This window comes from Peromyscus leucopus, chromosome 17, assembly GCF_004664715.2.
Source record: "Peromyscus leucopus breed LL Stock chromosome 17, UCI_PerLeu_2.1, whole genome shotgun sequence".
Classification (NCBI taxonomy): domain Eukaryota; kingdom Metazoa; phylum Chordata; class Mammalia; order Rodentia; family Cricetidae; genus Peromyscus; species Peromyscus leucopus.
Window position 1 is genome coordinate 49,745,621 of NC_051077.1, and position 16,337 is coordinate 49,761,957.

The window sequence follows — 16,337 nt, forward strand, 5'->3', positions numbered from 1 at the left end:
GTCTCATGTCTCTCATGCTGGCTGTGGAATAGAGACATGTCTTCCAGACACTGCCTGAAGGCTTGAGCCACCAGAGCAAGCTCTACCAGCATGCCATGAACCAAGCTGCATGGTTTAAGTTTTGCTCATGCACAAAGAAAGATTACAGATTTGCAGTAAAGACAGATCCAGAGAGAGAAAAAAAAAAAAGCAGTTACAGTGTATTTAATAATGTACATAGGCTTGGAAGAGAGAAGAGAAGGAGTATATACAGTCATAGATTAAACAAATATAGTTTTAAAATTAAAGTCCTTAAGCCGGGCGGTGGTGGCGCACGCCTTTAATCCCAGCACTTGAGAGGCAGAGGCAGGCAGATCTCTGTGAGTTCGAGGCCAGCCTGGGCTACCAAGTGAGTTCCAGGAAAGGCGCAAAGCTACATAGAGAAACCCTGTCTCGAAAAACCAAAAAATAAATAAATAAAATAAAATAAAAGTCCTTAAAAAGGGAGTAAAGTAATATTTTTTAAAAGCCACGTAAAGATGGAAAATACACAGAGATAGTGGGATTAAATCACTAGCAATCCATGGAGTCTATTTAATGAGCAAAGGAATTTATTTGGGGGTTAACTCACAAGATAGAATAAAGGAATTTGTTGCAGGATCCTAGAAGGGTGAGGCATGGTCCAATGTGATTCTCTGATGAACTCTACCCTGGTTCTTACCAGCATCCAAAACCATGAGGTAGCAAAGAGAGAAAGCATGCGTGCATTCCAGGTCTTAAGGGTCCCCCAGTAGCCACACCCCAGGGGCATGTACTTCAAGGTCATAAGCAGGTTTAACAGTTACCTTGCTTCCTCACTAATGGCAGTGCTTCATGGCATGTCTCAAACAGCCACCCACTGCATCTCCTCCTTTTGTCTAAATAGGAAAGTTCTAACCTAACATGAAATTATATACAATAAGAATGATTATTAAATACTGTCCAGGAGAAATAACAGGTAATGACCTAAGCAAAATGCAATTACGACCAACAAGAACAACATCAAACAAGAGACACATACTGAAATCCAGAGATGTCCAGAACATAGGTAAACGGTATGTTAGAAAGATTATTCCAAAAGCTGTCATATCCTGAAGAATCTGAATCTAGTGTTTAGTATGCTCTAGCTAAGATATGAGGAGATTGTAACTGTAACTATTAGTCTTCAATCCCATCAAAGGTCTGAGCAGGAATATAATATCTGAGAAAACGGGAAATGCACGCAAGCAACTTTCAAAAATCTTTAGAGAATAGACAGAGACAGCTGCTAGCCTGGACAGTCACCCAAAGTTTCTCAACACCATTGGGGATTCAATTTGGCTACAGGCCTAGAATATCTGACAGACAGTTTTCAGAAGCAGGAATTTTGAAAGCCATCTTAACCCTGTCTTGGCAGAGTTTAGTAGTTGCTTTTCCTTGTGTCCCATTCATCCAGAAAGGACAGCATTCATACTGTTAGCAGTTGAAATAAGGGCAGTTCTTTGCCCAGCAGGCCATTATGTGCCAGGAAGAAGATAAACTTCCAAATGGAATGTCTTAAAAGCCCAACATTCTCTCAGGATCAGATCAGTGCTGCCAGGAGCAATTGTGTCTCATGTCAACAGAATTATAAGTTATTTAAATGCCATATTCTCTAGGTCTATAAATTGTTTGAAGATTACCTGTCCTTCTGACCTATGTATCTGTAAATCTGGACACCCTAACATAACTATAGAGATGACAAGCATGGGTAACTATAAATCTGTAAGTCTTATCTACCTAAATAACCTGAGGACTAAGGCTTCATGTAAACAAGGTAAACACTCTGTAAGCAAATGTACAGTAAAAGAACAATGACCTCAAAATTTTGACAATACAGAAAATATCTTAAACAGAAGTAGAAATGTATAGCACAGTGTTCAATATGACAATAATATGTATCAATATACAAAATATCTTAAACAGAGGTAGAACATACATACAGTATGACAAATACAATTTTACATTTGTATCAATATACAAGGTATTTCAAATAGGAGTAAAAATATATGTACAAGAAATATAGTTTTGTATTTGTATCAATATACAAATTATCTTAAATAGGAATATAAAAATGGTTTACATTTGTACCAATATACAAGAATCCATAACTGTGCAAATTATCTAAGGCTGACGTTTTACTAAATTAGTTTACCAGTATATACAATAATCTACCTTAATATCCTACACCTATCCATTGGGGGCCAGATAATGGGATTATATTGCTAGCAATCCACGGAGCCTGCTTAATGATCAAAGGAATTTATTTGGGGGTTAACTCACAAGACAGAATAAAGGAATTTGTTGCAAGATCCTGGAAGGGTGAGGCATGGTCAGTTTTCTGGCAAGCTCTGCCCTGGTCCGTACCAGAGTCCAAAACCACAAGGTAGCAAAGAGAGAGAACATATGTGCATCCAGGTCTTAAGGTTCCCCCAGCAGCCATCCCCCAGGGGCATGTATCTTAAGGCCATAAGCAGGTGTAACAGCTACCTGCTACCTCACTAGGGGTGATGCTTCAAGGCATGTCTCAAACAGCCACCCACTACACAGAGAGTCTGGATACTGTATGTTATTGTGTTAACTTTGAATCTTTTGACTGCAGAGGAAGGAGCAATAGCTGCTAAGAGACATTTGATTATAAATGCTGCTGGATTAAACCAACCCATTTATTTTAAAAATGTCTTGACTTCCAAATGGAAGTCAAAAGATATGTTACTTTGGGAAAGAGGTTCTGCTTTTATTTCTACAGAAAACAGAAGGCTGTGGATTCATTCAAAGTTAAAGATGTTCAGGTTTGATCAAGGAAAACACCCTGAAAATCCTGGCTACAAACAAAAAGAAAAAAAAAAACCTAGAAGAACTACAAGGCATGTGATGTATATATTACCTGTTCAAACATAAAACAAAACAAAAAAATCATGTTTGGCTGACTTGTGTACAATGCACAGTCTATACTTGTATTAGTTCAGATATGTATGTTACCTTTCAAAGTTTATGTATTTTCAGAGCAAGCAGACCAGATACCAATAAAAGTGGATGGCCCCGGTGATCCAGCATCCAGAACTGGATTGAGATGATCCAGCCTCACAGAATACTGCAGCGAAGATTTGACAATTATCCTGATTTTCTCAAGGTTTCCTCACAGATTCCAATGCCCCCAGACAACAGGAAGCAATCTAGAGAACACAACACCCACACACCTAAAAGATGGGTTATGGATGTTTATTGTCATTTAAGGGGGGTTGGTTACAAATTGTTATTGATAATAGACAGGAAAAAAGCTGAACAAAGGAGATTAGATTCAGGGATCTTGTTCTGAAAAATGGTGAGGGGAGGGACACAGAAATAATAGGATAAAAGTGTAAATTATTGAATATTTTTAAACTAAAATAAACAACTATGTAGCAGGAATCTTAAAAGTTCTTATTAATAAAATCAAACTGAGCGAGTATTGGGTCCATGCTGTAGATCAGAGAACAGAACAAGCCACAGCTATCTCACCTCGCTGGATCCTCAGCTGGTCTTGTCTCCTCAGACTGGAGGCCTCTGAGTCCTCATCCGGAATGGGTCTCAGCTGAATTACTGCTCAAAACTGAATGCTTAACCAGCCAAAATCTTCTAGCTTCTTCCTCACGCCTTATATATCTTTCTGCTTTCTACACCACTCCCTGGATTAAAGTGCTTTCTGGGATTAAAGGTGTGTGTCACCATGCTTGCTGTTTCCAATGTGGCCTTGAACTCACAGAATCCAGAGGGATTTCTATCTCTGGAATGATAGGATTAAAGGTGTGAGTTGCCACCATTTTTCTAGCCTTTGTATTTAGTGGCTGTCTGTTCTCTGACCCAGATAAATTTATTAGAGTACACAATATTTTGGGAACACAATACCACCACACAACTTACTAGTCTTTAAATATTTTACATTGAAATGAATTTGGTTTAAAGTTATTTTTGCTATACCATATGTATGTTTCTACTCTTGTTTGGGGTATTGTGCTTATGTAACTCATTAAAAAATGTATAATTAAGAAATACAGATTAATAGCCATCTATAATAGTCATGTTAGGTATGTTTTCAAGGTCATACACAGATATATTTAGATAGATAAATAGTCTTCAAACACTTCAAGACCTACAAAATATGACATTTAAAATGTTTTAATAACCTAGGGGTTTTCTTGACAATGAGACACATCTGCTCCTGGCAGCACCAATTTACTTCAGAGAAGACAATGGGCATTGAAAAACTTCTGTATGAAGTTTGTTTTCTTTATAGCAAAAACCAGCCATTTGGGTAAAAAACTGCTCTTACCTCAATTTCTGACAATATACTGTCCAAACTGGACCAGCAGGATGCAAAAGAAAGTGAACTATCAAACTTTGCCAGGACAAGGTAGGACAGTCCTTCAAAATTCCTGCTTTTCAGAAAAGTCTATTAGATATACTAGGCCTGTGGGCCAAAGGTGGATGCCCCAATGTTACAAAAGAACTTTGAGTAACTTTCCAGGCAGCAAGATGTCCATGTTGTTAGGTAACATTTTACCCTTCTGGGGGGTCTTTGTTGGAGTTGAAGCCTAGAGAGTCATAGGTAAAGTTTTCCTTAGTTATGATAAATGGTAAATTAGGCATAAAACTTTAGACTCACAAAGAAGATAAATAACAGAGTATGTTCTCTAATTTTGCCAAATACAAATAGACTGGATATTGTAACTCTAATTCTTACCTGACAACTGTTTTTGTTGCATATAATTTTACTATGTTAAGGTTAAACCTTCCTTTTTAATTAGACAAAATGGGGAAATGCGTGGAATATTTTTTCTGTACACTGTGAATCTATATTACTCTCATCAGTTAATAAGGAACTGACTGCTCAGTAGCCAGGCAGAAAGTATAGGTGGGACAGCCAAACTGAGAATGCAGGGAGGAAGAAGGGTGGAGTCAGAAGAGACACCAGGAGACACAGAGGAAACAGGATGTGTACAAAATGAGGTAACAAGCCACGAGCCACGTGGTAGAACTTAGATAAGAAATATGGGTTAATTTAAGTTGTAAGAGGTAACTAGTAACAAGCCTGAGCTATCAGTCAAGCATTTACAATTAATATTAAGCCTCTGAGGGGTTATTTGGGAATGTTGCCTAGACAGGAAAACTCCACCTACAAAACATACACACACACCATAGAACACCACACACACACACATACCACACCACACACATATATATACACACACACCACACCACACATGCACACATACTACACACACCATACACACTTTTGGCAAATATTTGGGGTTTTATTTGGGGTATTGCCTTAGCTCCACACTGTCCACACTCTCCTCAGCTTCTCTGAAGGAAAGAGTGGGGTCTCAAATTTTTTCTTTAATTCATTTCCCAAGCTACCTCCCAGGTAATGAGATTCAAGCAGTACCTGAGATGTGCTGTGTACACTCTTTTCATGCCCTTGTTCCATTCATCTCTGGCTAGCTGACACAGACCCAGGAAATGATGGGAATTAGTAGTCATCCTCCAGTCCCTTTACATCCATCTCCCAAGCACATCAGTGTCCTGGTGTGGGGCAAAGCAGGATATCACTGTTATAATCAGAGATGCATGGCCTAGCCCTGCTTCCTTTCCACAGCTCCATGCCATGACATTTGGTGAGGAACTCTCACTCCATCATGGTGGCAAGAGAGCCAGTGCTGGGTGCTTGACTTCTCAACCCCTTCTGCCCCAGGCCAAGGCTCTTGCCCAGTCTTCCCTTCTGTGATGATGATGGAGACAGAGAGCCTCAGAGTACACACACAGCTTTGCACACAGATAGCTGGTTTCCTGCCCTTTGTCTTTGGCCCTCTGTGCAACACAGTTCTGAATGAAACTCAGCCTGCTGCAGGGGTGGAACCAGGGGCCCAGAGGTACAAAATGCTGCAGGGGTATGTCACTGGCACTGTGGCCTGACACCCCATTTCCTCCTGGGTTATGGCCTGAAGGTTCAGACCCTCCCCCTGCACCTGGTCATGGCAAAAATGAAGTCGAAGCCCCCCCCCCCCCATCAAGACCCAGTGGCTGGCAACAGGACCCGCCCCACAGTGTGCTCTGCACACCAGAAGTTGTCTTTGTTTCTCTTGTTCATCTGACCTTCTTCTAGATGGGATAGGCCAAGGCTTATGACAGCCAAGGCCACACAACCATCCAAACAACAGAGAGAGAGAGAGAGAGAGAGAGAGAGAGAGAGAGAGAGAGAGAGAGAGAGAGAGAGAGAGAGAGAGAGAGAGAGAGAGTTTTCAAAATATTAGCCACTAGTCTCAAATGGGGGAGGGATTCTACCAGCTCTCAGGTCAGAGTCACTTCCCCATAGACTCTGGGAACGTCCATAAACCAGGAGATCCCACGAATGTTCTGAATGTGGCAGCTAACAACGCAGACTTCGGCACTGATCTGCTGCTGAAATGGACAGAGCATAGCAGTCTGAGAAGGGATGCCCCCTCTTCAGGGACCCAGGCTTGCTTGGGATTCTCGGGGCACCAAGCCCTCTTCACATCTTCTTTTCCAGGACACAGGACATCATCATTCAGTCTCTATCAACACTCTGCTCGACTGTGTTCTCAAACACTAGAAAGACCTGTGGATGGAAACCCTAAAAGGAAAACATTGATTTTTTTTTTTTTTTTTTTTTTTTTTTTTTTGTCCAGTGTAGCCAATATTCAATACATTCTAGTCAGATGATGATGAGGTCTGGATACTAGATGAGACTTGAAGTTTTAGAGCCATCCTCCAGCTAGATGCATTTTGTAGAAGACAAGAAAGTGGTCAGAATGTCCAGGCTGTAATGGCTTTACGGGAAAAGCCCAAACTATATCAGGAATTTGCAATCGGAAAATGTCTAACCTTACAGCCTGTGTGGGCAAAAGCTTCTCTCACTGTAGTGAAAACTGGGGACGCAACAGCAGAGGTGACCATGCAGGATGGAGACCCAACACAAGCCCCTCCTTACCACCAGCTCTGCCTGTTTTAACTGGAACTTGACTTCCACCACCTTATTCCAATTTCCTGCGGCCAGCCTCCGTCCATCACCATTATGTCCAGTAGGTGACAGCAGAGGGCAGAGGACCCTGAGAGTCCATGTCCCCTTTGCAACGAGAGGGATTCTGGAGGATTCTTCTCTAGGATTCTGGGTGCATCTTACAGAAATTCCAATATACCTTCATCATATCTGATGGCTGGGGGGATTTTTCAGTGCCGCTTTCTCGCTATCCTACAACAGATGAAAGCGAAAGCTCCTCACATGGAGTGCCGCCCAAGAGCGTTGTGAAACTGCATGCAGTAAATGCAGCCTTCCGCCAGAGGGCACTTGCGGTAGCAACCACGGGGATCCATGGGAACTATGAAGCAAGATGTGAGAGAACCCCTGTTACAGTGTTTTGATGTTTTTATAAAAGGAATGAGATGTGTGGACAAACTGGGCAATTGAGAAGAGTCAAAGAAATGCCTCGGGGATCTAATCGAGGCTCATCCCCATTTAAAACGGGCGGCTGAGACCCTTAAAATGTGTACAAATGAAAATGCCAGTATTGCTAAAGGTCAAGTTGAGAATATTCACTTTAACCCCCAGTGGGCTCCTGTTGTCTACATAGCTCTTGACCTACAGGCACCTCCTAGTCAACTCATAGAGGTGTCCTTCTTTGTTAATACCATAGAGCCTGAAGAGAAGAGGCAAAGAAACATGGTGGAACATGTCAGGCTATTGGTCACTGGGAAAACATAGCACCTCATAATATCCAAGCATGCTTCCCCAAAGACAACTAAGGCTGGTATGGCAGCCTGCCTCCTTTGCAAAGAAGGGCTTTGGAATAGGAAGAACCTTCCCATCCTTGAAGGTGGCTACTCCCCAAGATGCCGTTGATGTGCGGTGTTCTATTCATAAGCAAAGGGAATATTGGAAGCATGACTGGTCCCAGTTTTAAAGGGAGCCAGAATCAGTCGCAAGCAGGCATGTGCTGGTCATGCCTGACTGAAGCTGTTGAGGGCATTCTACTGCTCTCTCATAAAAATTATCTACACTGGAGGAGGGGCCTAGGTGATGTGTAAGATGACATGTTCTCCCCAGGTACAAAGGCATGAGCTCAGCTATAGTGTCTTATTCCGGTAACTTCTCCAAATCTTGCATAGTTGTGAGGGTCAATGGAATGTCTCAACTGAAAAGATTCACCCCATACCTTTCTTGTACTTGAGGAAATCAGTTAATAACTTGGCGATTTCTAGTCATTCTGAACTTACCAACTCTTCTTTGAAATAGGACTTACCAAAATATTAATTGTGGAGGCCAACTAACCAAGTCAACTGTTGCTATTCAATGTGCAAAAATATAGATATAGCAATAAATATAAATATATGTAGACCAAAACTACAGAACCAGACCCAGTATTTAAGGCAGTTCAAATGTAAGTCCTTAGGGAGCAGAGATAATCAAATAAAGCCAGTACAAATCCAGTCAAAACCAGGACATTGTTCTCCTTACCATCACCAGAGAACTGAATCCAAACTAGAATAAAGCCTTTAAGAGATACAGGATGTTTTCAAGATATGGTTTAATTATACCTTGCCAGGCTCCTTTCCAATATTACTGCTCCTTTTTTATAAAGAAGTCACACTGAGAATAATAGATAGTTCATCAGTTGCGTCGACATACTATTTTGACCAAAGCAAGTGGTTTGCTGTTTTAGACCCAGAGATGCTTTCTCCTATATACATACTCATTACCTGTTTGCATTTGAATGGATAGATGTAGTTGGAATTTTCCTGTCTTAACTGCCTTCTCCCAAATGACTGGCAGCTGCTTCCCAAATAACTGACTCAGAGACTTAATATAAATTATAAATGCTTGGCTGATAGCTCAGGGTTGTTACAACCTAACTCTTACATTTAAATTAACTAATATTTCTTATCTATATTTTGTCATATGGCTCATGGCTTGTTAACTCATTTTCTACACATCCTACTTCCTTGGTGGTTGACTGGTGTCTCCTCTAACTTCATCCTTCATCTTCCCATCATCCTTAGTTTGGTCACCCCATCTATACTTTCTGCCTGGCTACCAGTGAGTTGGTGCTTTCATTAAACCAGCTCAAGTGACAAATCTTTACAGTGTACAAGAGAATTATTCCACAGGAGATGGATTCAGTGGTTTGTATTACTCTCTAGTACATCCGTCTACCAGGATTTAGAGGTAGCTCCTACCTGTAAAACAGTGCTGTGATTAGAAACTCAAAGAACTTCAAGTTAGTTAAGGTACTCCATCTCACATTAGAATATATCTTAATATATAGTAAATCTCCCCAGAAAAATCACTATGCAAGTTTTATAATTTTAGGCAGATACAGTGTATTAGAGGTCATCCAACAAGACTTGAATTACCTAGCTAAAAGTCCACTACCTACAGTACATACTCACCCAAAGAAACAACATTTTAGGAAGAAGAAAGACCACACTGAATATCTCTCTCTTTTCTAAATGAGCAGCAGCTCAAAGTATTCTCTGATGAAAGACACTTCCTCTATAGGAACTAGATCTGGAGTGACTACAAAGCCTGTATGCCAGACCTTGAAAGGAAACCTTCAAGCACCTATAGGTCTAGGGCCACAATACCAGGCCATTACCCACATTAAAGATGACTCTGTAACAGACCAGCTTTGGAGCCTCACTTAGCTAAGAAGCAGGGAATTGGCCTTGGAGTCCTCCAAGGGTTAGGAGATATTTCAAGGCTGGGGCCTGTTTCTCTAAAATATCTGAGACTGTTGCTCAGAGATAGCCTAGACATCTCTGAATTGTGGCAGCCAATTGTTAGCACCATTAGGATAGAAATCTAACAGTGGTCAGATCAAACTCTAGAAGACCACACTCAGGTTCAGGCAGTTTGAGGAATACAGTGACAACAGTGGATGCCAGGAGAAAGATTCACCAGATTTCAGGATTTACTACTGGCATACTAGATAAGAATCCTTAATGTGTTGCCATTTACTGCTGCTCAAGGAAACTCCTTTTCCATTTGTGCACAGAAACCACAGAGCAGATGTATTTCAGTAGACCTCATCTTCTAGATCAGCCCTCAAACATCTCCATTCTCCTGTTGTTTACTAATAGAAATGGTATTATTGTAGATGTCAAAAGGAGAATAGGCTGAGTCGTTGTCAGATTCAAACAGGGTAATAGATGAGTACCACCTGGCACTCCATCTCAAAAGATGGAGCCCGTTGATAAAGGGAGAGTTACTATCATGTTACCATTGCCTTTCTTGTGCTACATGCTCCTGCTGCAGTCTGGAAGGACAGAGGACTTCTCGCTGCAAAAATACTTCTTCATTGAATATGGCCAGAAATACTCAATCTGTTTTATACTCATAAAAACTGGCTCTTGTTCACTACATGAGACATCAAAAGAAAGGATCTTGATTTACAAATATATATATATATTTGCAGGCAAGGAGGCCAAGGCTGCAGCCTCCCTGTCAGATCCTAGTTTTAGGCGTTGGCTCCACTGTCTTCAGAGCTCTGATGGTTAATATTGAGTATCGACTTGACAGGCTCTAGACTCTCCTAGAAGACCACCCTCTGGGCATGTATTTATCGAAGAGGTAAGATTCATCTAAATGTGGAAGCACTATTTGATGGGCTGGGGTCCCAGACTCAATAAAAAAAGAAGAAAGACAGCTAATCAGCAACATTCTCTCTGTGTTTGCTGGCTGTTGACAAAATTCGACCAGATGCCCGGAACTCTTGCCATCATGCCTTCCATCACAGCTATCCCCTCTGTAAGCCAAAATAAATCTCTCCTTGCTTAAGTCACATTTGTCGGGTATGTTGTCATGAAAAGGAGAAAAGTAGTTTTCTACAAAAACTGTATAAATGAGGCAGGAGAAAATACAGGTTGCCCAGGCAAGATTAAGTCAAAAGTAAATCAAAAAGGGAAGACGTGTTTATGTTACCACTGTCCATCCAGTGGAAGATCATTAAAGGGATGAATGAGTCTTGCCACCTAGGGAGAGATGCTATTAGTTGATGTGAGGAATGTTCATGGGAAAAGGAAGCTATGGCAATATAAAAAGAGTCATTCAGACTTGCTCACTTACCAGTATAACAAGGGTACCAATCAGGGCATCTCTTCTGCTATGACCAGCATAACGAAAGTGAACATACACAAAAGAGGACTGGTAAGTAGACCTTACCCAGAGGCTTCCTTTCCAAGGGTTCTATTCTTTGTAGTGTTAATTGACCTTTAAGATGTGGTTGGAGCTTTCCCACTATCATAGAAAAGGCCAGTAGGAGGCTATAATCTTCTGGAAGCTATTCTGAGAGTAAGGTTGACTTGGACTCTATAGAGTAATAGTAGGCTGGCCTTCATCTCTAAAGAAGCACAATTGGTAGTCTCTGCACTGAGAACTAACTCCCATTTACACTCACCCAGAAGGACCCAACCATCAGGAAAAGTAGATGGGCAGATTTAACTCTAAGGGGACCTCAGCTAAACTCTACCAGGAGACCTCATGTCTATGACCCACTTGTTACCACTAGCCTTACTAAGGGTATGGGTAGTTGGATAGTGCCTAAACCTGAGCTATAACTTAATTCCTATGAAATGACACATGGGAGGCAATTTTTAGAAAATATTTATTTTATATATAGGATTGTTTTTGCCTGCATGTATATATGTGTATCACCACATCCATGCCGGTGCCTGCAGAGGGTGTAAGATCCCCTGGAACTGGAGTTAGATGGTTGTGAACCACCGTGTGGGTGATGGGTCAGACCCCAGGCCCTCTGATAGAGGCATCAGTGCTTTCAGCTGCTGAGCCATCTCTCCAGCCTGGGAGGCCATTTTTAAGCTCTGATCTGGCCACTGATTCAGAAACTTGGGCTCCAACGTGACACATAATCTAAGACTAGGCCACCTAGCCTTGAACAAAATTCCACCAAGCCTCAAAACCATGAATTATCATGACCCAGTCGAGCTGGAGGATGATGGATTCATAACACGCCCCCACAGTTGGGCGTGTTTGCACTTCGCCAGTGGACCTGGACACTTCCGCTAGCCAATTCCAGGTCAAAATAGCCATTTCAGGGTCAAGGCTTCTCGCTTGACCAGGATCTGTGACTTTGCATGGTTACTTAAGAGCGTGCAACGCAACCATGTGATCTACACGCATGCATGGAGTAGTTACGTCGACCTGTGTACGCACCTATGCCACTCAGCCTTTATAAGCCAGCGCCATATTCCCGGCTCCTTCTTCTTCTTTACACACGTGTATTTCCCACAGGCCTGGGCACTCGTCTGTCCCTTTCATCTTAATAAAACTCTTGTTAACAGAGTCTGTCGTGTTTCATGATATTTCCTCGCAGGGTAAGAGCGCCACGAAATAACTAACAGAGAACCTGGTGGCTCAAAAGTCCTACAGACAATCGAGATGACCATTGTCCATCATTTGGAAGAATGCTAGTTAGTTTTAATCGACAAGTTAACACAACCTAAAACTCATTTCAGAAGAGGGTCTTAATTAGGAATTATTTGGATCAGTCTGACTTGTGGGTATGTCTGTGGCATATTATCTTGATTTTTAATGGAACAAAAAGACTCAGCCTACTGTGAGTGTCAGAATTATCTAGGCATGGAGTCCTGAAAAGTGTAAGAGTGGAGTGTAAGAATAAGCTTATGAGAGCATAAGAGTATAAGGAGAACAAGAGTAAGCATAAGAGCAAGCTAGCAGAGAACAAGTAGTGTGCATGCAGTCTCTTTGCTCTTGACTGTAGCTGTGATTGGGACTAGCTGCTTGAGTGCCTGTCTTGACTTCCCTAAAGTGATGAACTGCAACCTGAAATTGTAGGCCAAATAAATGCTTTTCTTCCTTATGTTGCTTTTGGTCATGGGTGTCTGTCACATCAACAGAAATAAAAGTAGGACAAGAGGTCATTTTATTAGGTTTTGTTGAGCATTCCAATGGCTGTTGTTACTGAGTGTTGTGGTGACACTGGTATGTGGGTTCACACAGTTGCAGCTCCATTGAAAGAAGATTCAGAGGCACCTTAAGAATGTATTTAGCCTTTGACAGCTGCAGGGGGGTCCAGCCTCAAAGGACTGAAGCCCCTTCGCTTCTTGAGCTAGTTTCATTTCTCTCCATTACAGTTAAGCCAGTTAATTTCCATATGTTCAAAACAACTTGAAAGGATCTCCCAACAATACAATGCTAAGTGCAAGTTCCTTGATTTATCATGTACAGAGGTTTTCTGGGTTTCCTGAATCAAGTTTTGCACAGGCCTTTGTATCCTTGGGAAACTCCAAGACAGGATTCACACAGAAGGCAGTAAGGGAAACAAAAGGTGTCTGCTAAACAAAAGACAGATTAGGGCTAGGTGCTAGGAGCCAGGCCAGGTGCAGCTCACAGGAAAGCCACCACAGGCTGTCAAATTTCAGAAAATAAGATCTGGGTTTCCTTGTACACAATAAAACCCTTGCTTTCATAAAAGGTATGATATGCAATGTAAGACAACCCTATTTGGAGCTGTGAGCCAACCAATGACTTCTTGTGTCTCTTCAAAGGGGATACCAAAGGCCCAACTTCAACTCTGAAGTTGCTCAAACTTTAGCTGAGAGTTTTGGAATTGCCTTCCTTGTGTAGAGGGAGCTCGGGTGATGCCAATTCTGTCTTTTGACTCGTAGCTGTCTTTCCTGAATTCCATGGCGCCCCTTTAATGTATTCTTCTCATCTGCCAGGGCTGAATTGTCTGCTCTGAGAAACAGAGATATGATTCCGTTAATATTGCTATACTGCTTTTGGGTCTGCCATGTATATGCTTAGGCTCAATCTATACAGCTCCATTTTCACCCCAGTCTCCCAAGCATACCTTTTAACTTTTGTGTATTATTTGATAACTAACTGATCCCTATTTCTATTGATGCCTTAGAAATGACTCCTATAGTCAGGCATGTTGGCACATGCCTATCATGCCAGCAACAGAAGGCAGAAGCACTAGGATTCCTTCAAGTTTGAGGCCAGTCTGGTCTACACAGTGAGTTCCAGACCAGCCAGAGTGGTCTTAAAAGTCTAAAAACAAAGTAACTTCCAGCCTTTGTATCCCAGTTTTTTCATTCTGTTTTTCATGCATAGCAAATCCAACTTATATTGAACCCTACTCTTCTGGAACTGTGTGAGTGTATGTGTGCATATGTATATATGTATATAGGTGTATGTGTGCATGTATGCATGTGTATGTGGCTGTTTATGTGTATGTATGTGTGTGTTCATTGTATGTGTAGTGTGTGCATGTGTATAATGTGTTTATGTGTACATATGTGAGTGTTTATGTGTCTGTGTATTAGCGTGTTTGTATGTATGTATGTGTATGCATGTGTGTGTGTGTGTGTGTGTGTGTGTGTGTGTGTGTGTGTAGACCATAGGTTTATATCTAGTATCTTCCTCTATTCACTTCACCTTATTTTTTGAGGCAGTATCTCTCCTGGCTCTAAATCTCCCTGAATCATCAGGAATTGGGAGTGGTTAACTGACAAGTTTAAAGTTTTAGTATTTAGAGATGAAAACTACGCAGAGCTGGACAGTGCTAAGGAATTGCATAACAATGTGAGTGCATTCAGTGCCAATGGGCTCTTTATACAGAAAAAAAAAAAATAGATAAAATGGGTGCAAGTTGGCTGCGGAGTGTCAGAGTGTGAAGGACCTGGTCACAGAAATAACGGGGAGCTTCGGGCCTTGGCCTGGCTATAGCTGAAAAACTCCCTAAGTCAGGGGTGAGGTCCAAGCAAGAAGAAAGAGAGAAGGTGTTTGCTCCAGCCAACATGACCACTGAGAAGGACGTACAAGCAGTTTTGACTCCAGCCAAAGAAGTTTGGGCCTGTAGATGTGGCTGCCAGCTGTGCAGGTATTTCAGAAGCCATTTAAGATATACAACCAAAAGATCTGGGTCCACACCTTGAAGGACGTCCAAGGGGTTCTCAACGTGCATCTCATGGGCTCTTTCAATGTGATCATGGGCCAGAATGAACCAAACTGGAGTTATCATAAGACTGCCAGTGTGTCTGCCGTTGATGGCCAAGTTGGACAAGCAACATACACTACATTCAAAAGGGGCATAGTGGCCGGGACACTGCTCATGGCTCCAGATCTGGCTCCCATGGGCCTCTGTGTGATGACAATTGTTCCAGGTTCATTTGCAACACTACTGCTTTCCACCCTGCCAGAGGAAGGGCACAACTTCCCTTTCCACAGCCAACCGGGTGACCCTGCTGGATATACTCTTTTGGTACAGATCATAATTGAGAGCCCATTCTTTTTGTTTGTTTAGTTGCCTTTGTTTTTGTTTTTACATCCAAACCAAAGCTTCCCCTCCCTCCCCTCTTCTCAATTCTTCCCCCTACTTCCCCTTTACCTCCTCCCCCATCCACTCTTCCCCCCACTGCTTCTCTTCAGATACAGGTGGGCATCCCATAGATATCAACCAGACAAGGTATACCAAGTTGCAGTGAGACTAGGCTACTCCTCTTCTATTGAGGCTGGATGGGGCAATCCGGTAGGAGGAAAGAGTCCCAGAAGCAGACAACAGAGTCAGAGACAGCCCTTGTTCTCACTGTTAGGAGTCCCACACGAGGACCAAGCTACACAACTGTAACTTACATGCAGAGGGCCTAGGTCAGGCCCATGCAGGCTCCCTGGTTGTCAGTTTAGTCTCTGTGAGCCCAGGTTAGTTTATTCTGTGGGTTTTCTTGTGGTTCCTACAATCCTTCCTCCCCCTCTTCCATAGGATTCTCCTAGCTCTGCCTGATGTTTGGCTGTGGGCCTGCATCTGTTTCCATCAGTTGCTGGGTGGACCCTTTCTGCTAACAGCTGGGCTAGGCACCATTCTATGAGAATAGCAGAATAGCATTGATTTTTTTTTTTTTATTTTTTTATTTATTTTTTTTTTGCCAGTCCTGTTTGGGAGAACCCATTCTTGAAAGGAGAGGTCAACTGGCTGGCTGGGGCCATTGGCATGCAGCTTTAAAAAGTCAAAGTGGGAAAAACACCGGATACTTTCCATTTTGAAGGAAACCTAACAGCGATTTTGTAAGTCTGCTCCTGTCACTCTCTGTGACTGATAAATTCTCAAACCTAAAAAAAAAAGACTGGATCAAATAGCACTTTTTGTTATGTACATTTTAACACCATTCAAAGAAGTGCTGATGGAACATGGCTAAAGGGTTAAAGGAATCACGTTCACTCAAGGACAAAAGACAAATGGTAGGGGCAGAGACATAGGCATTCT

At 42.0% G+C, this 16,337-nt stretch overlaps 1 pseudogene; it reads left to right on the forward strand.

Moving 5' to 3' along the window:
* The first annotated feature begins 6,912 nt into the window (after positions 1 to 6,912).
* LOC114703111 lies at positions 6,913 to 15,380 on the forward strand (annotated as a pseudogene).
* Positions 15,381 to 16,337: the final 957 nt, after the last annotated feature.